The following is a 20,666-nucleotide window of genomic DNA, read 5'->3' on the forward strand; positions in this document are numbered from 1 at the left end:
CATCCATTATTTAGCCAGATATTCTTAGGATCTGGGTTTGCATTAGGTTACTGGGAGCCTGCCTGTGGCCTTGTAAAGGAAGAAGCAATCAATAGCAAGGGGCCTGCTGCTGTCCTTACCAATGTCAGTGAGTTTTGCAAAAGGACTTCCAAAGAACAGGGATAACATTTAAGGCTTCTACCAGATAATCAAAAATAGATCAGATTGTGAGCAAACTGATCAAATAATTCTGTGTCTCTACAGCGTCTCTTATTCGTCTTCATCAGCAGATGGTCTTATCACTTGGTTCCACAAGAGCTGCATTGCTTTTGATGATGTCATTTTTAGAGATCTTTTGTTTAAAACTGTGCAACTTCGCATATAGACACTTTTATTAATTTAGTTCAATATTTCATTGATTTAGTTTTGTATGAGAAAGAAATCACTGAAAATTGATATGAATTTGGTTTAAATTGGATTGCCCACAGATACTGATGGGTTCACAAATTTTGCAACATAATAATAGCTTCAAGGGCCTTCATTCCTTCTTCACTTCTCTCTTTCAAGTTCTGTAATAAGTCAGTTGTTTCTCACCCCACTCATCTTGCAACAAGACTTCCCACAGTTAATTAGAATTTAGTTGAACATCTTTTAATGCTTAACCTTTTAAAACCATAGACAAATATTACTTAAGAGTCAGCACTGTACATATAATTTATAACTGTTTGAATCTAGCATTTGCATACAGTCCTTTAGCTAAGGGGATTTCTGGGTTTTTCATATGCTGGAATTTTTTTTCCTATTTACTATTTCTTAGTAGGAAACTTAAAGGGAATTCACTTTCATAATTTCAGAGAAAGCCACCTAATTTAACACAAGTTTACCATAGTATAATGTACTGTGATGGGGTCAGCTAGCTTGAGCTACTGCTATAAAATTGGCCATTGGCCAGGCTGATTTGCTTCATGAATTAGAGAAAATTAAAGTCTCCTGCCCTGGTGGTGCTTACTGGCAAATAGGAGCTTCTGGAACTTAGGGATTTCACAGATCTGTCCTTTTATCCTGATTATTTTCTCTGCAGTGGAGCCCAGTAAAAGGGACATGGCGCCACACCAATATTCCTATTCATTAGTGAAAATCCTGTCCCTAGGAATACTGTGGTATTGGACTTTTCCATTCATTGGCTTCAAAGCAGATAAAATGGTGCTGTTGCTCTGACATTTAGTGGATTATTGCATAGTAGTGCTACAGGTTGTGTCCAGAAAGTTTCTAAGATCTGAAATATATTCCTTTAAAAACATGTGAAAGATGAGATGTTAGAAGAGATACCTGTTGCCTTGTAACCAGGTGGGCTGGAGCTTATTACAGCAGAAACAGGAGCACGGATTTTTTACAGGCTTTTGGTTTTGCCTTTCTGCTACTGTTCTCCTGAGGGAAACAAAACCGTGTGCTAGCAAGCAGAAGCTGCCAGTTTAGCAAAAGAAAAGAATAGGTACAGGTCTTACAAGAAATTCTGTGAAACTCGTGGCAATAACAAGACAAAAACAGATGCAGCTGAAAAAAAACAAACAACAACAACAACAAAAAACAAAACAAAAAAAACCCAAAAAACAAAAAAAAAACCCAAAAAAAATGGATGAGGCTAATGCCTAAACTATGATGTCAGTGAAATAATAGCAAATTTGAAAGAGACCATTTGTTCAAGGAAGCAGTCTGCCAATGGATGCATTGTGCACTGGTAGGGAGCTAAATAATGTTTATTATTTAACATTATTGTTTAACATTGGACATCAAGATGTGGCACTGTAAGACTGAGGGGCCTGAATGAGATCCATAGCTACATTGTGAACTAAATTTTTCTGGTAGCACTCAAGTAGTAGAGTTACGCTTTATTTCCCTGTCAGATGCAGTATGAAAGAACTATGAAAGAATATGAAAGAATTTATAGGTTTTTGGGGTTTTTTTTGTCTACCCAACAGATACAGTGGGTGACAGAAAAGAAGACAAAATTACCAGATGTTGATCTTGCAGGATTTCTATCCAAGATGAGAAATATTAATGCCAGTATCTCCTAGAAATAATATTCACCTTGAAAGTTTTAGGCACATTTGTCAGACTTAGTAATTCAAAATAGTTACCGTTTACATTTCTGAAAGCATGTCTGCACATAAACTGGCTGAATCAGAACAAGGATCTGCATGCATATCATGCCTTGTGCTGTTACACAACAGGTCAGCTTAGACAGTCTTTGCTTGCCTCAAAAATTCTATGAATCAAATTCAATTACTGAACTTTGGAAGCATCTCAGATTTTCTTTTCATATGCAAATCAGGTCTAATTTATCCCTGAATAGTTTGACACATCTGCAATCAATGTCACTATGATAGGGTCAGGTTAAATTCAGTTCACTGAATTAAACCATTTCATTTGCTTTAGTTTCTTTGGAGACCACAGGAAGGGTTCATGCAAAATAACCACAGTATTAATTACTCTTGTAAAATAGACACCTGAACACACTCTAGACTATATTACCATGGACAACAGAAATGTGATTCTCTCCACTCAAGGGGGCTACTGCTGTATCTGACATGAGGTTGCCACTTGTCCCAATTGTACTTCTCGTAATATATTCTCAAATCCCATGTTCTATTTTTTGAGGGATAAAGACTATTGATTAACTTGTCTTTTCCACTTCTATATGAAAAAAAAGGAAGGTGAAATTTGGAAACAGATTTATGTTACAAAATCTTTCATTTATCCCTAATGTATTGCTGCTGCATTCCCTGTTGGATGGGAACACCTGTTTTGTTCTGAAGGTTGCAGCTGGAGTCAACATCACCTCAACAAAACTGCTAATGATGGGATTTCTTCCCTTTTGAGAGATGTACTCAAATGAAGATCTTGTGATATGCATTACTGGATACTTCAGTTTTCTTCTGCACCTGACAAGCTGAGCTCCTATTTCAGCATCTCTGTAATCTCAGTCTAGCACATCTGGCTGAGCTGGAAAAATGCAGGATCATTTAGGGCTGGGCTTTGACATCCATGCACTGCTTCCCCAGCTGTAGCCAAGACTGCATAAAGCTTTGGCAATGGTTACTGGAGAACATAGTGCATTTGCACTGTGGCACTGATATACATTTTCCTTACCAACATCTTAGCAGTTCTTTCATGAATGAAAAGGACATTTTAATCCAGCACGTTTTTAAATGTCTTTTCTGGCACTGCAATCTTGTCACTTAGCAAATGCAGCGAATGTGGATCCTCACATTTGAATGACCCACCCAAATGACACTTTATTTTCACACAGACAATTGCTGGGGCTACTATGCTGGTGAAGCTCTAGAAGTGACAAAATGAACTTACATCCTCCTCTGATACTATCTGCAAAATGAAAAAAGCATAAGAGGAGGTTTAAGTCCTAAGGGCAGTGCGCATAACTCAGGTATTATACTGAATATGAGGGAACTGAAGAGGACAAGCTGTGAGTCCTGAAGACTGTTACTTTACAACGTAATGAAGAAGCTTATTGCCCAGCATATATAAGAAGTTAACTGCAATAGTTTGGTGCTCCATCTTCATGGTGATATATCAAATATGCCATTATTTTATGTAGCTTTGAGTAGTAAACTTTATTATGATTATAAATGATAGACATTAATGGATCATTAATCCATATAATAATACTGAATTTTCATAAAACAATTTCAAATCATTTAAAATTCTCCCTAAGAACCCTCCTGACATCCTCCACTAGAAAATTATTTTATTTATCCCTAATCGTTCCACACTTCCCTGGTTCCACTAATTACTGCTTCAATTCTCAATTGTTTGTTCAGATCACCTTTAACCATCATTCCCATAAATTAAAATACACCACCAGCTTTCAGGCTTCAGATGAATTTCTGAGTTTGTATTTCCCAAAGTATACACTATAGATTGTGCCCAGGAAGGTTCTACACATGAATCACAATATGGTATTCCATAGAATATGACTACATTTATGGCTATGCTATGCATAATTACTCAGGCAGGTGTTTTTAACATCTTAAGTAACCAGATGATTAATTCATGTCTTGAGATAGCCTGAGATATGCAGTTAATGGTAATCCTTTTTTGCTGAATTTTAGGATGATAACTATTGGCCAGGTACCACAATAGTCAGGAAACTGAGGCAAATTTATATCTAATGCAACAAAATTCTGTGCTATGGAATGAATAAATAAGCATAGGTACAAAACTCATAGACCCTGAAATGTGCTGTATTTACCATAAAATAGATTAGCATGTTGGAGCCACCATGGTATAATAAGGGCTCAAAACTATCCATGTGACTTTGGACAAAGTTCAATTGTGTAATCCTTCAAAGCCAGGTCTTTCTTTGTGGTTGATTACAGTCTGAAATTGTGCACACTGTGTTTATTAAGTCGGGATAAAGAATACAGTGGAACTAAATTATGAACTTGTGCAGTCATGGTTGTGAAGTTACCCCTAATAAGTATAAAAAAAAATTTAATTCCTCAGATTCTTCTGACCTTTCCATAAACTCATTTCTAAACACTCCTAAGCACAGGCACACTAGTCATGGCTGCCTTGATGACATTCCAACCTCCTGATCCAGCCACATTTCTGGGGGCCTCCTAGAGACTCAGAGCTGCATTTGGTGAAGGCTCACTCTATTATTTGCCCGTCTGTTCACATGCACTGCTAAATTCTGACTGGTGTCATGAGCAGGGTGTTCCCCTGAGTGCTGCCTCAGGCTCCTTCTGCCTTCAAGCTTCCACTCATGGAAAATTGACTGCCTGCTTAGAGACTGAAGTCCTTCACACTCATAATAACTAAATTCTGACCGTAAAGCTATGTGGAGACATATTCTGACCCCTTCTGTATAATTTCTGTGCATCACTATGGTGATCACCCATTATAACTAGGCATCAAAAAAACTCCCAATAATTTAACACATGCTGTACATGGAACAACATATAAAGAATTTTATGATTTCTGTAAGTGAAGCAGTCAAGAAATGGATTTTCCTCATGCTAGAGCATCAAAGACTTGTAATTCTTCTGCATGCAAAAAGTTTGTCAAATTGACATAACTTCATAGCCAGGTTAGTGGAAATATAAATTAAAACTATAAAGATTCTCACATCATTTTATTTTAGTAGAACAAATGCATTTTGTGAAGTGCATCTGAAGTCTTTATCTTTGAAAATTAATTAGTAAATTGACCTAATATCTCAAGACAGACTTGCAGCTCTGGATTGAGATCAAATAGTGATGAATAGGAGTAATCTGAAAAAGTATATTCCAATCATTTGATTTTGAATCGTGATCTGGCATTGTAAAAGCATCTTTGGGAGGAACCATTTGAAATTGCTTAGTTAAGTTATATTTTTTCATTAAAGTGAAGCTATAATTTTAGTAGATTTTAATTGTATTTTTCTTCAGGCTTCTGTTCTCCTTTTAGTCTCTTATTTGGCTTTTTTATTTTTTTTTTCATTTCAGAATTTTCTATGAAGAGTTCAAACTTACTTCAACATTTTCCAGCCAGATATTCTCTATGATTCATTTTGAACCTCTTTTGTGTAAGCTGATTCTTGACAATACAAAAAGTATTTCAAATATATATGGAAATGCTTCATATTCTCCTGCTGTTTGTCAAAATTTTTTTGCTCTTACATGGGTGTTTTCTCCTTAATCTTCGTATTCTATTTGCAACATTAAAAAAAAAATTCTCATTGAAAAAAGGTAATTTGAATAATTATCATATTTCTTCATTGAAATATTGCTGCACTTTAAAAAATGTATCTAATGTATATCTCTGGTGATTTATTTTTTTTCCTAAGGAAAGGCGATCATGAATCAGTTACTGGGTTTCTCAAGGCTTGGGTGTCTTGGAATTAAGAAGGTATATGCTTCTAAACTTTATCCAAGATCGAAGGACTAGGTGCTTGAAAGAAATCTCATCAAGGAATCAGTCCGACGTTCAGGTGAACCCAAAAGGAATGCTGCTTTCAATTCAGCCTGTGTCTGTGAGCTCTCCCCTTCCCTGGAACTGGACATGTTTAGAAGAGATAACCATAAACCAATTTCTTTATTGGTCCAGTTCACGTGTGATATATTTTCACAGAAACAGGACAATTCTCATTAAGAATTTGTCATGCATATTCAGAGAAAGGCCTTTTTGCAAGGATCTGACTGGCAGAGCAGGAGAAAGCGTGGCATACGTACATTTATTGTACCCATTTAGACTCCATCCCTGTGAATGATCACCTGTAATAACCCAAAATTATTACTTTGTAGACTGTGTACTTAATTTTTCTACTCTTTTGCTCCTGGTGCATAAAGAATGCATTATGCAAGGTGGGTAATGCTGTTCCCACTAAACATAAAGATTTGAAAAAGCATTTGTAGGAATGCAGTCATTCAATAAAAAAGCTCTAATTGCAGAATTCAGAAATGTTTTACAGTGATTAATTTATCTACTATATCTACTTTCTTGTTCTGGAAGCAGAACAAAAATAAATTTTTATTACTTCACATTGTATACTCAAATACAGTCTTTACAACAGAAAGACTAAATGATACAATTACTCTAAGACACATAAGAAACTCTAGAAATAAGGATTTGCTTGTGGGCTTTTTTTTCTTCCTTTCTTTTAAAATTCTAATATATATGTGCTTTGTATGGACACTGTAAAATAGGCTGGTTTTAGGATGGTTCTGAGTGGGAGAAAAGTAATTTGACATAATAGGAAATACCTTTGCAAGTCTTCAAGCTGTTCTATTCAGTATAGAGTGTTATAATTCTGCCACACAGGGCACAAAAGGAAATGATAAAAATAAAAGCTGAATTATGATATGGAGAGATTGCAAATGGACTATGATTTTACAATGGATTTATTTTTTTTTTTAATCTGACAAGAATTGAAATTATATGTAATCTGTTTCAGATTTTTTTTGCAAACCATTACATTAAAAATTAATGGCATGTTACAAGAAAAATAGTAAGAATACTGGCTGAAGTCTGGCAAAGAACATTTACCAAAAGCTTATCCAAAACTGTATTTTACATTTGTATTCCTTAAAGACTTGTCTGTACATATTTCTTTTTTGTCTTTTGCAGCTCCAGAAGTGATTTCAGTAGTTGTATTTTAAAACCAAATATTGAAAATAGGTCTGCAAAGATCAATAAAAAGCTAAATTATTCAGTACCAAGCAGAACAAAATGCTTTGTTCCACCTGTCTTATTATTAAATATTCAAATAAAACCTCTGAGTATTTCTTAAGTAGAGGAATGTTTTAGCATCTTCATAAAAAAAAGCTGATTCTAAATCCACCTAGAGGTGAATTATATTTTTCTAAATGCTTTTCTCTCTTCAAATTGTAGAGCATCTAAATCTAAGGTGTGTCCTATGCTAAACTTCCATGTAGTAGAAAAGAAAGATGTTTGTTACTAGTTAATCTTTTGCTATTATCCAGTCTCTGCTTCCTCTGAGCCACAAGATCTTATCAGGAACTAAAAAAATAGTGTTTTCATTGAAAAGAGTCTTTTTTAAATTAAAAGAAAATCAAAGTGAACATACTTAAAATACATTTTGTTGGAGAATATTCACTTTTGCAAAACAATTCAAAAACATTGGCTTTCTGCCTATAATGCACTTTGGTTTTCATCTGTAAATAATATTTTCATATAGCATTAGCAATCCATTTCCTTTTCTCTATAACGAAAAATATTTTTTCATGTCTGTATTTGGTTTTTAAAAAGGCAAATAAATACCCTGAAGTACTACAGGTATATATAACTTGTACATGTTGAGTCTTTGAAGACAGATTTCACTGAAGTCTCAAAGATGTCTTGGCTCTTAATATTTTTTTGGTTGGCTCATTTGAATTCAGGCCTCTGATGTGCTTTGGCTTTGCCAAGTGCACTACTAGATCACAAGTTTCTGGTGTTATAACTGTCCCAGACTTCTTAAATTCTAGAAGTTTCTGTTGTTTTAGTTATGTCTTTTTTTTTTTTTTTTTTGCCATTGGTATGAAAAAATGAAAAATAGAGAATTTGCAGTTTTCTGTTCATGTGATCATTGAGTGCTTTATGTGGTGTCTCATATAAAATTAACAGAATTTAGAGAGGAAAGTAGAGAACATGAATATTCCAGTGTTTGGAAGAGACATACTGAGATAGAAGGCTGTTAATTTTTAATTTTTTTTCATAAGCCTTTAAAATATTCTGAGTCCTGCACTGTGTAACACAGTATAATACATCCTAGTACACCTCCCATTGTATGACCAGTGGCTAGGGTGAGGATACCCCTGTGTTTGTTTTCTTTTGAGTCCCTTTGAGCCAAATTATAAGTAAAAATCCAGACCTGGATCAGACTGGCAGATATTCCTTCCATGGCATGCAATGAGGCTGCACTGAAGCGAGCATTAAAAGGCTAAATGTGTGCCATGCAGCACTATGGGGGGCACAACCCTAATCTTTTCCTTGCTCACAGTTCAGCCAGCGGGAGTTTAGCCTCCTCCCTCCGCTCGGGAGGAAATTATGGCAACATTCTGTGATGTGAAGTTGACTTTGGTTAAATGAAACAGTTCTTTGTGTTGGAGTAGAGGTTGAATACAGTTCCACACTTTTCTTCCCTTGTCACCTTCCCTTGCTTTTGATGCTTGTTGAATAACTGTGTGTGCTACAGAAGATGCAGCTCAACATTTTGAAAGGTTAATTTCTAGCAGCTTGCAGCAAATTCATGTTGAGTGTCCTGCTTTTCCAGTCCTTAAAACAGTAATTTTGGTGATACTTTTTTTCACAGAGCCAAGACACATCCCATGTCTCAAGTAACAAACTATAATTTATTTTCATGAAGAATGATGATTTCTGAAATTTACAAGTTTCGGTGCTTGTTCATGTGTTGGTGTTTACAAGTTCAGAAGTACAGAAGTTTCTTGCTTTGGAGAAAGAAGGCAATCGTAGCCATTTCTACTTGAATTTAGTGTTTGTACCACAAGACGTGGAAAGGAGAAAAAGGACATGGAGAAGTAACACAAGTGGCTTAGACCAAAAATGCAGAAGGCATTTTAAAAGATTAATTTGAACCTGAAATATACATCTGAGAACAGCAACAGACTCTTTAAATGTCCATTGCAGCCAATAGCATTGTGAAATGTGACTTTCCCAGCATTCAAGTATTATTTGACTAGTATGCCATGACTTCAAGCTTTCTGCATGGAGGTGTAGTACTGCAGGTGTTGCTTCAAAGTTTAATACTAACTTGCCACCAATATTCAACATTAAGCTATTGCAAAAGTGTTATTTCTTATCTTTATGAATTCCCACTTGTCTTAAGCCTTGTGAGTATATTCATAAACTGGCTCTGACTTCCTGCAATTTAGTAGATAGTAGAAAAACAAAAACCTTATAATATGTAAATATTAATGAATGCAACAATTATCACAAAGGAAATTTTGACATTGTAAAGACAACTGTGAGATTTTACTAACTTTACTAAAATTTCAAAGCTTTCTTTGCTATGGTTATATAGATTCTGAAAATGTTTTTTGTTGACTTTTTTTTTGTTGTTGTTTTTTTTTTCCCTGTTTTATTTTCTTTAGCCTGAAAGTGTTAACTGATGTATAAAATAGGTTTATGTTGTATTATTTATTTGGAAAATCTGCTACCAGTTTCCATGCCAGCTCAGAGATCTAAAAAGGTGAATGAACTTCAAATATTTAAAATATGGTGCCACCACAGGTAGCATACTCTGGTAAATCCAAAGGTGCTGAGAGGGTCATCTTGTGGAAATTTGTTAAGTCTAATGCTTAGATGAAAGGCAGTGACACTACCTCTATCTGCACAGCAGAAGGGAGTAATTCAGTTCCTCCACAAACATTCAGATCAGCACAGTGTTTATAGGCATAAAACAGCCAAGGGAGTATATCAGCTTAATGTGAACCCTAATACCATATACCTGCCTTTTCCCATATGAGAAAATAAATTTGCAGATCTAGCAAGTATTTCCTAAATACCAAGCTTTTCTGGCTTGCAAATTGCAAGATGTTTGTCATTTATCATACCTTTTAGACCATTCTTGTGGCCTGTCACTATAGCAACTCTATTGGCTTCCACAGCAACACCTGGTCCTATCAGTAGCTTCAGCCCATCAAAGTTTCTTCATAAATAATCCATGTGAAAGTGAATGTAGCTGTCATGTTAATTTGTGGCTAACCTGGTTCTGGCAAGTTTATAATTATATTTATGAAGCAAATAAAGCAGATTGTTTTCTTTTTCTTCAGCAATGACTTAATATAAGCTGATGGAAACAAATAAAAGAAGCTTTACTGATCACAGTAAAAGTAAAAAAAAAAAATGTAATAAGGATTTTCTAGTTACCATCTCACAAATACATTTCTAAATCTGTCTGTGTGACCTCTAGTTAATATTCATAGTTGTACTCTTCACAAAACATGTTTACTTTCCCAGTAAACACTGCAAACAACCTTTGGTTGCTTAATTCCCTTCCTCTTCCACTTCCGCTTCAACTCTTTTCTACTCTTGCCCCCACTGCAGCCTCATCCCAATCCCTTAAAGTTAGGGATAGCATCCACAGATGACAAAACAACATTTATGTCTAAAAATATTACCTTATATCAAGATGGACACAGTTGAGTTAAACTCTTTATCCCTCACAGTAATTGTGGATAATAGTAGACCGAGGGTTTGCATCTGCTTTGACTTCCAGCGTCTCCTCTCCAAATCTGGTCCTAATTTTGTTGCAGACCTTTCTGTGCATAGGCCAAAGAACTGCTAGCTCTAGAAATCTGAAATTCTAAACTGTGTTAATGCTTTTCCATTGCTCTTGATACCTGAATATATGGGTGGGAAATAACTGGAGCAATAGAAGTCTGCAATTCTTCCCTTCATGAACCTTCATAGACACATTGACTAGAAAATGCAATATTGCTGGTATAAAGTAGGAGCAAATAATCTTAGACTGAAAATAAACTGTTTGAGAGACTGTAAGGGAAAAGTGTGCCCACAGGACATAATATCTTCCAGAATTACTCCTTATACATCATTGTTCAAGTCTGATGAAAACTTTCTGATTTCTTTCCGAGGAAGAGATGGTTATCTCTTCAGTCAAGATAAACAGCTAGGTTCACCAAATGGCAATTGTCATCAGTAGACACTGCAATCTGGTGCTGAAAAAGATATGCACATGACACAATTATGGTTCCCATCTCTATGCTTCTTTGACAATGACTATTTAAACTATTAGTACATTTTGTAGGTTGTATTTCTGTTTATGCAGATATTCTGAACTACATAACTGAAATAAACTAATTTTATCTGTTAAAGAATTCCTAAGGCATATGTTTAATGTATTTGAGATTCTATTTTTACTGTCTCCTGTATTACAGGAGACTTTCATTAATTCAGAGCATTGTGACACTTTGTAGCTCACATCATAAAGAACAATTTATCCATTCATAATTATACCTCTCTGCCAATTTTTCTTTCATCCAGTCTCTGAAAAGAATCCTTTAAATACAGTATATATGACATGATTTAGAAACCAAAGTAACCACATCAACTGAAATCAAAGTAAGCCTTTCTTCAGGAGTTAAATGAAGTCAGTGTGTACAAGACCTATTTTCAGGAGTTAAATGAAGTCAGTCTGTACAAGACAGCTACAACTCACATTGTAGGATCATTTCCACAGAAAATTAGCTTCTTCAGTTTGCTGCCTCTTCTTTTACAAATGCCAGTTCAGTTAAGAAGTGTCTGTGAGTTCATATCTGTGTATATAATTCATAGAGGAATTACATCTGGAGATGCTGCCTACTGAAATAGCTGACCTGCTTTTATCCCCTGAACGATATTTGTTCAACACATCCCCTGAAAAAAAGGATTTGCTTCCTCATCATCGTGTAGTACTTACAACAACGAAACACACGCATAAAAATCTTGTACTGAACAAGGCCATTAATGCAAGAGCAGTGAGAGAGTGTAATAAAAAAAAAGAGACAGGGAAAAGAAGCTCCTTGTCAGCTTCCTCACCACGATGTAGCAATGAGTCAGAGAGGACAGTCTGCCTCTGTCACGAGAACGCAGAGTCCAGCTGGTGACTCTGACCCTACCACTGCCAGGGTGTACAAAGAGAGGACACTCCCTATGAACTGTGTCTCATTAGCATTTTGAAAGGACTCTGTTCTGGAAGCTGAAAGGAGTACAGATTATGGCTGACCCAGTAAAATTGTAGTTGATGTACAAGTACGGATTTGAAAATTTCTTGTCCAATCAGCCAATTGTATAAAAATAAAGGAATTAGACCACACCTTTGAAAGGTATATCAGATAAAATAATCTCACACGTATTTGATATCAGCTGAATAATTCACTGGTCAAAAATATAATTACAACCATGTATATATCAGATTATCATATGACCCCAAAACAGAATCCTCAAGGTATGACATGGAAAAGCACTGTGATCCACAGGGGAAACGGTCCTAGTAGAGAACAGTGTAAAGATTTGCTTTTGGCCAAGCCAGTGGCACAGATCTTTTTCATTTCAGAAAGGAAACATCATGCGGTTCTCTGCTCTTCTGAGGCTCAGTACCTGGAGGGGAACCAGAAGCAACGTGCCTGCTCTTTTGGCTGAGCACAGTTTCTGCTTGACGTGTCTTGGGTTGTTCCTTCAGGAGACTGACTTGAGGAATGAGTCATAAGTGTGGAGGTGGTAAGAATTCAGAAATCATCTGCATAAGGAAGAAATGAGGCAATTATGCCTGCACTTTAGTCTTTACACTGTACTGTAAATCTGCAACGTTTGGCAGTAAAAGGAACTAAATGTATCACTAAAGTCTACCATAACCAGCTGGATTATTATTCATACCTGGAATGTTTTTCAGTGCAAAAGAAGGTCAAGAAATAGATGAGGCAAGTGAGGGAATGATGCATCTCCACAGCCTTTATTAAGAACAATTAGGTTCAGATTTTCTATAACATTCCTCACAAATGTGTCTGCAAAAAATGGTAACGTTTCTCATAATTTTTAAGAAGACTGCAACTTTTTAAAATGTTACATAAGTGTTCTGGTATGACTTTTCCCATTGTTTGTAGTAGGACTGCTCATGTGAAAATGTGAGTAAGATCACTTGGTTATCTTTGAATTCTTGCTTAGTGCATTTCTGTAGTCTTGCCAGTTTGTTCTTTACTGCTGCTAGCAATTTTTAGATTCAAATTTGGAAAACACCATATGCAGTCCAGCTCTTCCCTGTTTTCTTTGTCTTGATTATTTTCCACTTCCTTACACACAACCTTATAAGCAGTTTTCTAAACAAGACTTCCAAAAAGTAAGTGTAGATAAGAAGTGAGCCATGATAAATAAATCTTACTATCACTTAGTGGAGTTACTTCAAATTTCTCAATTTACAGCTACTTAATTGTGGTGAGAAAGAAAATTAAAATAAATATTTTCAAACTTTCAAAAATTGATAAACTTGGTATTCTTGGTAGTGGCAGTATTAATTCTACACTGATATGGACCTGAGCTTATCATTTACTGTAACAGCAAAATTTATCCTAATTGTTGCCAACAATTTCAACCTACAGCAGCTTCACAACTTTTTCTGAGTTTGTAAATAGATTAAGTTTCTATTTGCATCTCTTTGAATTCCAGTAGAGATTGCACTTATTTTTCTTCAAATTATTGTTTCATTTAAAGTTACTATTTAATGATTATTTGTATATTCTCCTTGCTTTTGTTCATAGCCAAATGTTGCACAGTGATCAAGTGGCCTCCAATCTCAAAGCTTTTCCCAACAATTGATTGGAATAGATCTTAGGTGGAGAATTACTTAAGGTTGTGTAGTTGAGAAGCTGATTTTAAGTAGTTAATGCCATTTATGTCTGAAACAAGGAAGTCTCTGGGACTGTAGAACTGGCTGACTTAATTCTCAGTTCAAGTAGAAAATTCACGTGTATGTCTGAAATAACAGAAAATGTTCTACCCCAGAAATTCCTTAGCATAGAGAACAACGTATTTTGAACAGAGAGTACCAAATGTTTGCAAACTTCATAAAATATATATCTACTTCTCTGTCTGATCTTAAAACATTTAGGTTTTAAAGAAATAATTATGATGTCTCATGTTTATGTGGTTTTGTTCTTTTTATTGCATTTTGAGGTAAAGAGGAAAGATAATAACAGGAACTTGTAAAGAGAGAAAGGAAATTCTTGTTTGTAAGATCAACAATAGAAAAAAAACAGGACACTTAAATGTTTCTATAGGAATGTTTCTATCTACAGCACACCTCAGACTAGTTTAAAGCTAGTTGTGAATAGCAATCTGATTCAGAAAGTATATTGAACAGATTGCAGTTCCTTGCATACATACCTGGGTTTTCTTCCCATGGAAATGGAGGAGTGTGGGAATGCTGCCTAGAAACAACGCTGCAGCTCACTACCAGTAGTTGCTAGGTCCTGGAATATCCCCTTGGAGCTCTGCTTATGTGTCCCTGTGATATTTTCTGAAAAATCCCTTCACCAGGATTTCTCTGCTGAGAAGCCTCAGAAAAGAAACGTAAACAATAATTATCTGATTGCTATGGAATATGGCAGGTGCACCTTTGATTGGTTCCATGTGAATTGTGTTGACTTAATGACCAACCCTAGCCCAGCTGTGTCGACACTCTGGTCTGTCACGGGTTTTTATTATTCATTCCTTTCCTGAAGTATTCCTTTCTCTCTATAGTTTAGTATAGCTTTAGTACAGCAATATAATATAATATAATATAATATAATATGATATGATATGATATGATATGATATGATATGATATGATATGATATGATATAATATGATATGATATGATATAATATAATATAATATAATATAAATATATAAATATATCAGCCTTCTAAGAAATATGGAGTCAGATTAATCTCTGCACTTGTCTTGGGAACCGCAAACACATCAACACTTATGGAATTAAGTCCTACTTTAACTGAGCCCACAGCCTGTGCAGGGACTCTCCCTTGGTGCCCCAGCTCTACACCACACACTGCAGCTGCTGTGGTTCTGCTGTAACACAGAGGTCCCTCTGAAAAGGGTCAGATGTTCTGAAAGATGACTGAAAAAGAGCAATGGGATGAAACTAAGTAATAAGTTCAGGAATGATGGGAGAACAGTATACTATTTAATTAAGAAGGGCCTCCATCTGTGCTTCAAAGTTATGGTAAAAATCAGATTTCTTGGGTTCCTAGTTTTATTTATAGTTATTTTTTGTGGTAATCCAGTTTTATTTGTTCTACAAATGTTTATTATTCTCCCAAGTAATTTTTCAACCTATTAAGCAGTTTAATTTTGAAAGAAAAAGGTTTTGCAAGCCTCCCAGAGGTCTGAATTGCTTTCAATTTTCAATAGTTGTCCTGAGGGAAGACATTTTGTCAGTAATGAAAATTTGGGGGGGAAAAAAAAAAAAGGGAATTTGAGTAGATTTGTTTGGTTGTGCTAGATGAGTTATTAAAAAAAAAATGTGTCTCACATTCATGTCTTTCTTCTTCCTTACTAGGTTTTTGGGGGAGATGGGGTGGGAATGGGAGAGCAGTATGAAGACTTCAGACGATCTGGAGGAAGATCTTAGTATTGCAAAGGTGAGAAAGGAAGATACTGGAATGCATAGGAAAGAAGTAGAGATACTGTAGAGAGGGATATGGGATAAAAGGATGTAAGTCATAAATCTACAGGAAGAAGTTTGTTAGCCATACCACTTGTGAAAGAAGCAATTTAAATGCAGACATTTTCTGGAGTTTCAGATCTTTTCATTAATCTCCAGGTTAGCGCTTTGAAAGGGTTTTCTATTAATTCAGCACTTGATATTTTTCTCCCATTGGAGAAGGGCTTCCCTGCATTACATTTGACACCTTTATTTTTATCCTTTTCAGAATTAGTACCGAGCAGCTCTATGCCACATGCACATTTTTCTATTACAGGCGAACCCCAGGAAGTTCATTAAGTTTTCTTTATGGCTCCTATGCACTGCTGGAGCCATACCTAAGTGGAGTGTCTGACTGTCAGTGATGAGATACCATGAGGGTATGTATACTTCAGAAAACACCATGGCTGGCACATAGAAATAGAAAAGTACAGCAGCACAGCAGAGGACGAGTTGTTCAGCAGACATTTCAGTTGCATAAACAGTAACATGAAGTTCCTGACATTGCTTCCACCTTTGATAGCAAAACTGTTTCTGAAAGAGTTTCTGTGGAACCACAGAATATTACACAGATCCTAAATTCAATAAAATTTTGGAGGTCAAAGATAAGTAGGCTACTACTAGTTAAAAATTTTGACATTGGTGGAATATTTGATGGGTTATTGGTGGGAAATAACCTTTTTGCTCAAGTACTCAGATTTAACATGGTGTTTATCCTAAAGATAAGTGACAGACCAGAAGAGTGCCAACAGATTGGCTACTCCTGTCAGCTCTGTAACTCTTATTGTGAGTTTATATTAGTTCTTGTGTTTGTGATCTTGAGTAACTCATGCTCTTATCAAGGTAATCTTGGCTAGTAGTCCAGTAAAAGTACTTCAGAGAAATAATTTTTTCCTTCTTCCTTTATTACTTTCCGTTTTCCCAAAATTTCTGATTGTCTTTTAAAATTCTCAAACAGTTTCTTTCATAACCAGTCATGCTTTCTATTTTACATCTTCCCACTGTATTCTGTAGCCAAACTTCTGTAATTTCATTATACAGTTTTTGTTTTGTTTGAGTGGATGGGCTGATCTTTCACAATAAAAGTAATTTCCAACACTTATAAAAAAAAAACGATCAGGCCATATGGTGCACACACACATGCACTTAAAAATGTTACCAGGCAGGGCCCACAAAGGTGTTTGTACCACCTGTGTTTGAAATGTAAACATATTGCAGCTCTCCTGTTGAATAGTACTCTAGCCCTGCCGTAAGTCAGTGTGTGCTGCTACCTGTATCAGTTTGACTTAGAAATGAAAATGCATTTGAAACATCCATCTTCCTCCTTTAAATGGTTTAGGACGGTTGAAGTTGCGCTAAACAAATAAAACGCAACGCTTTTCTGAAGTTTTGCCACCTTCATGATTTCGGTGGGGCTGAGCCTGCCCCTGGCTGTGTTAGTGATGGGTGGGCCAGCCCTCGCAGTCCCGGGAGGACAGAGCAGGGAGGCTGTGCCATGGCCTCTCTTCCCCACCCAGCAGCAGGCCAGCGCCGGCCACGGTCAGTGCCTTTACCACCCCACAGCCCAGAGCAGGATTTGGCTTCTCCTTTCAGTCAGAGTAACCACGATCTGCTCTAATTTCTCTTGGCAGAAAGAGCTCCCTGGAGGCACTCCTCCGTTTCTGAATCCTTTGTGTCAGTCGGGGATGCTGCTTAAGATACTCTCCGTCCCTGTGTCAAGGGCAGGGAGTGCGTTGCATAAAGCACTTTGCTCAGGGGCCTGTTAAAGGCACCTTTATGTCTCTAATGGACTAGAGCAGTGCATGAGGCATTAATCAGAGGACAGGAATGATCTCCCTCCTTCTTTCAAGAAATATTAGTATCTCACAGACCACAGTTTCATTTTCCTACAGCACTTCACAAGCCAACTTCAAGAGTTGTTACTCAGGGACGGCAAAGGATAAGAGCTTCAGTGAGGCAATATATTTACTTCTAGGAAGAATATCTTCTGTCACTTCTCATTTTCTCCTTGCTTTTGAGCTTGCCTAGGATCAATTCTGGTGAGATTTGAAGGGAATCATCACGAGAGGTCACTGTGACAGGACTCCCTAAGAAGGTCTCAGAGGGCCTCCGATAAGAGATTGGGGAACATATTTTACTTTCTCTGACAGCTTCTACAAAACAGCAAACTCTTCTTCACCAACCCCCAGTAATAACCCACATACGAGGTATAATTTTGCAAGGTGGTATATTTTTTTTCCATACCTGAAACAAAATTAGAGATAAAACAGTACTGGGTATACAGCATAGATTATCTCCATGGCAATACATCATAATCTTATGAAACTACTTGATCAAAAAGAAGAACGTTAACCCTTTGGTTATTTGTCTAACTAGATGCAAAAGAGACTCTAAAGTTTCTCTAATCAGTTAATTTGTTACTGTTACTTTTGTTTGGTTGTTTTTTTTTTGTTTTTTTTTTTGTTTTTTTTCCTACCCTCTCTTTTCTATTCTGTTAAATTCTTGTAATTATTTTTTCATCCCAACTTGTATTACTTTCTGGCTTTCAAATATAAGTGAAATTGCAGTTCTCAGTTTCTCTGTGAGACAACTCTCCTGACAGACCCCAAATATACCTTAGAGGTATAGAAGGTGGGAGTGCTGAGCACATCTGTTTCCCCTTAGGCTGTCTTTCAGTGACTCTGTGCTGTTCTAGCTGTCCCTGGCCTGCTAATATATGGTTGGAAACTGAGAGAATAAGTGAACTCATGATGCATAAATTTTACTGGTATTCTGGGGTTTCTATGTTCTTTGTTTTGTAACACTCTTGCCAGTGTTGGTTTCCCAAAAAAATCCCCAGCAAAATGTGTCACCTGCTACATTTCCACTTCAAGGAAAGGGTGGAGAGCGCTTTCTTGAGACACGGGTTCATCATCAAAGTACAAAGTACAAAAAAAAATGAAAGAAAACTTGCAAGAGAATGGTAGAGATGGTGGTTGAAAAGGAGGTCACTGAGGAGCGCTCCACTCAAACCCCAGCTGTCACCAACCCTCCACCAGGCCAGCCAGGGCCTGGTTTGCTGGAGTCTGGAGAACTTCCAAGGACGAGTCGGCACTGCCTGTCAGGATAACCCCTTCCAGCCCTGCTCTCCCATCACAACAACAATCTCTTTCCTCTCCCATCCACACAGAGAATTGCTGGGCTGCATTTTGTTTGTAGCAGTGTAGCTGCAGACTCCACAGCCACCTTACTCTCTGAGCCAAGCAAGTGCAGCTGCCTGTCTCTCCTCACAAGCACTGTACTGTAAGGCTGCTACTGTCTTACAGCCTTCCACTGGATTCTCTCAGAATTCTCAACATTCCCTCTCAAGCTGGAGAGTTCAGAACCCGGTGTTTCAGGTGAACCTCGACAAGCACTGAGTTAAAGGATATAATAAATGACCTGCTGGCTGCTCTCCTCCCAACATGTGTGTGTAGTTCTTGTTGCTGTGAGAGCACACTTTGTAGCTCTTTTCCAACTAGGCATCCGCTGTGACTGCCAGAGTGTTTCCAGAGCAGCTCCTGCTCTGCAGGCTGGCTTCCAGCCTGTACTGACACACAAGGTTATTCTGCCCTAGGCGCAGAACTTCTTGCTTTTGTTTGTTGAGCTTCAGTTGGCCTGGTTCTGAAGATTTTCAGTGTCCTTCTGGACTGACTGGGTAAAACTCCCTGCTCAGATGTTGAGCCTCTGAATTGTGTTACATTTCAGACTTAGCTGATTTGACCACATTTAATTAAGTTTTTCAGAAGAGTGAGTCTCTTCATTGTTATTACAGACACAAAGAGCAGTTAATTTCTTTCCCCTTTCTAAAAAAGTGTGAAGAAGAATGTGCTGTTAAAATCTGTGCCTGCTCTTGACCCATGTACTCTAACTTTCCTTAACATCTATTCTGTTTACTCCCAAAGGCCTGAGTTTTATCTTCTTTTTTTTCTCTACTGAAATTAATACAGAACAGACTAATCCAAAAAGGTTTCAGCTAGTCCAGTTAAAAACAGGCATTCTGGATTCTGGCTGGCACATTTTAAGTATTACTTAAATGGTTTTGTAGGCATAGTTAACTCACTGACTAATTCATTTCAGAATCATCTTAAGCATCAGCATTTTTTAAAAGACAGCATCAAATTCTGGTAGCAACTATTCAATTTTATTTCATTAATCAACACAAAACTGTCCTTCAAATTAAAAAAAAAAAAATCAGCAGTAAGATCAGGGATTTTTTAAATTATTTTTTATTGACTTAAAAGGTCTATTTCTTGTTTTACTTCACCACTGAATCATTTCAAAATCACTGGAGGCAAAGGTGTTGCACTAGTATAAAATCAATAAGACAGGAGTTAAAAGGCCATACTTTCCATATGCAGTGAATGAGAAATGAAAGAGAGGTTTATAATATCATAAACCTTGGAACTGTGTCTGGTAATTATCCCTGCTATGGCCTGCCAGGGAAATGACCACCATCTGTTGCTGCCCACCAGTGCCCTGAAAATACAATCAGGCTGTGAGCATTCGCTGGAACTAGCAGCAAACTAATCCTCTCCACTCCAGCTCTTCAAATTACATGTAATTACGTGTAAGATACAGGCTCAGTCCACACGGATTTTTCAGACTTTGGAGTTGTGAAGATTGAAGTAAATGACATTTCTCCTACACTCACTGTTCAGCTTTCCCCTCTGTATTTGTATTTCATAGTTTTTGGTTTTAAATTGCTGGCAAAAAAAAATAATTAAAAATAATAAAAGCTACCTGCTGAAGTTTGGGTGTGTTCTCTCTGGTTTGTGCATTTAAAAATGGGACTTTTCTTCACAGAGCAGCTTTGAGCTAAAGTTAATCTTTTTCCTTATGAAACTGAGATAAAACTGCTTTTAAAATAAAAGAAATGTTTCAAGGTTCTGAGGGAGTTTCAGCAATATACACACAACTCTGTAAAGAATATACAGAAACTAGACCAT

General features: G+C 36.7%; 1 long non-coding RNA gene across 1 annotated transcript; it reads right to left on the reverse strand.

The window, feature by feature from the left end:
- Positions 1-8,815: 8,815 nt before the first annotated feature.
- LOC135298684 (uncharacterized) lies at positions 8,816-14,756 on the reverse strand. The gene is made up of 2 exons (XR_010360728.1): positions 14,380-14,756; positions 8,816-12,739 (listed from the first exon to the last, which is right to left on the reverse strand). It is a non-coding gene; the product is annotated as an uncharacterized LOC135298684 (long non-coding RNA).
- Between the last annotated feature and the right edge of the window lie 5,910 nt (positions 14,757-20,666).

The sequence above is a fragment of the Passer domesticus genome, chromosome 4 (genome assembly GCF_036417665.1).
Source record: "Passer domesticus isolate bPasDom1 chromosome 4, bPasDom1.hap1, whole genome shotgun sequence".
Classification (NCBI taxonomy): Eukaryota; Metazoa; Chordata; class Aves; order Passeriformes; family Passeridae; genus Passer; species Passer domesticus.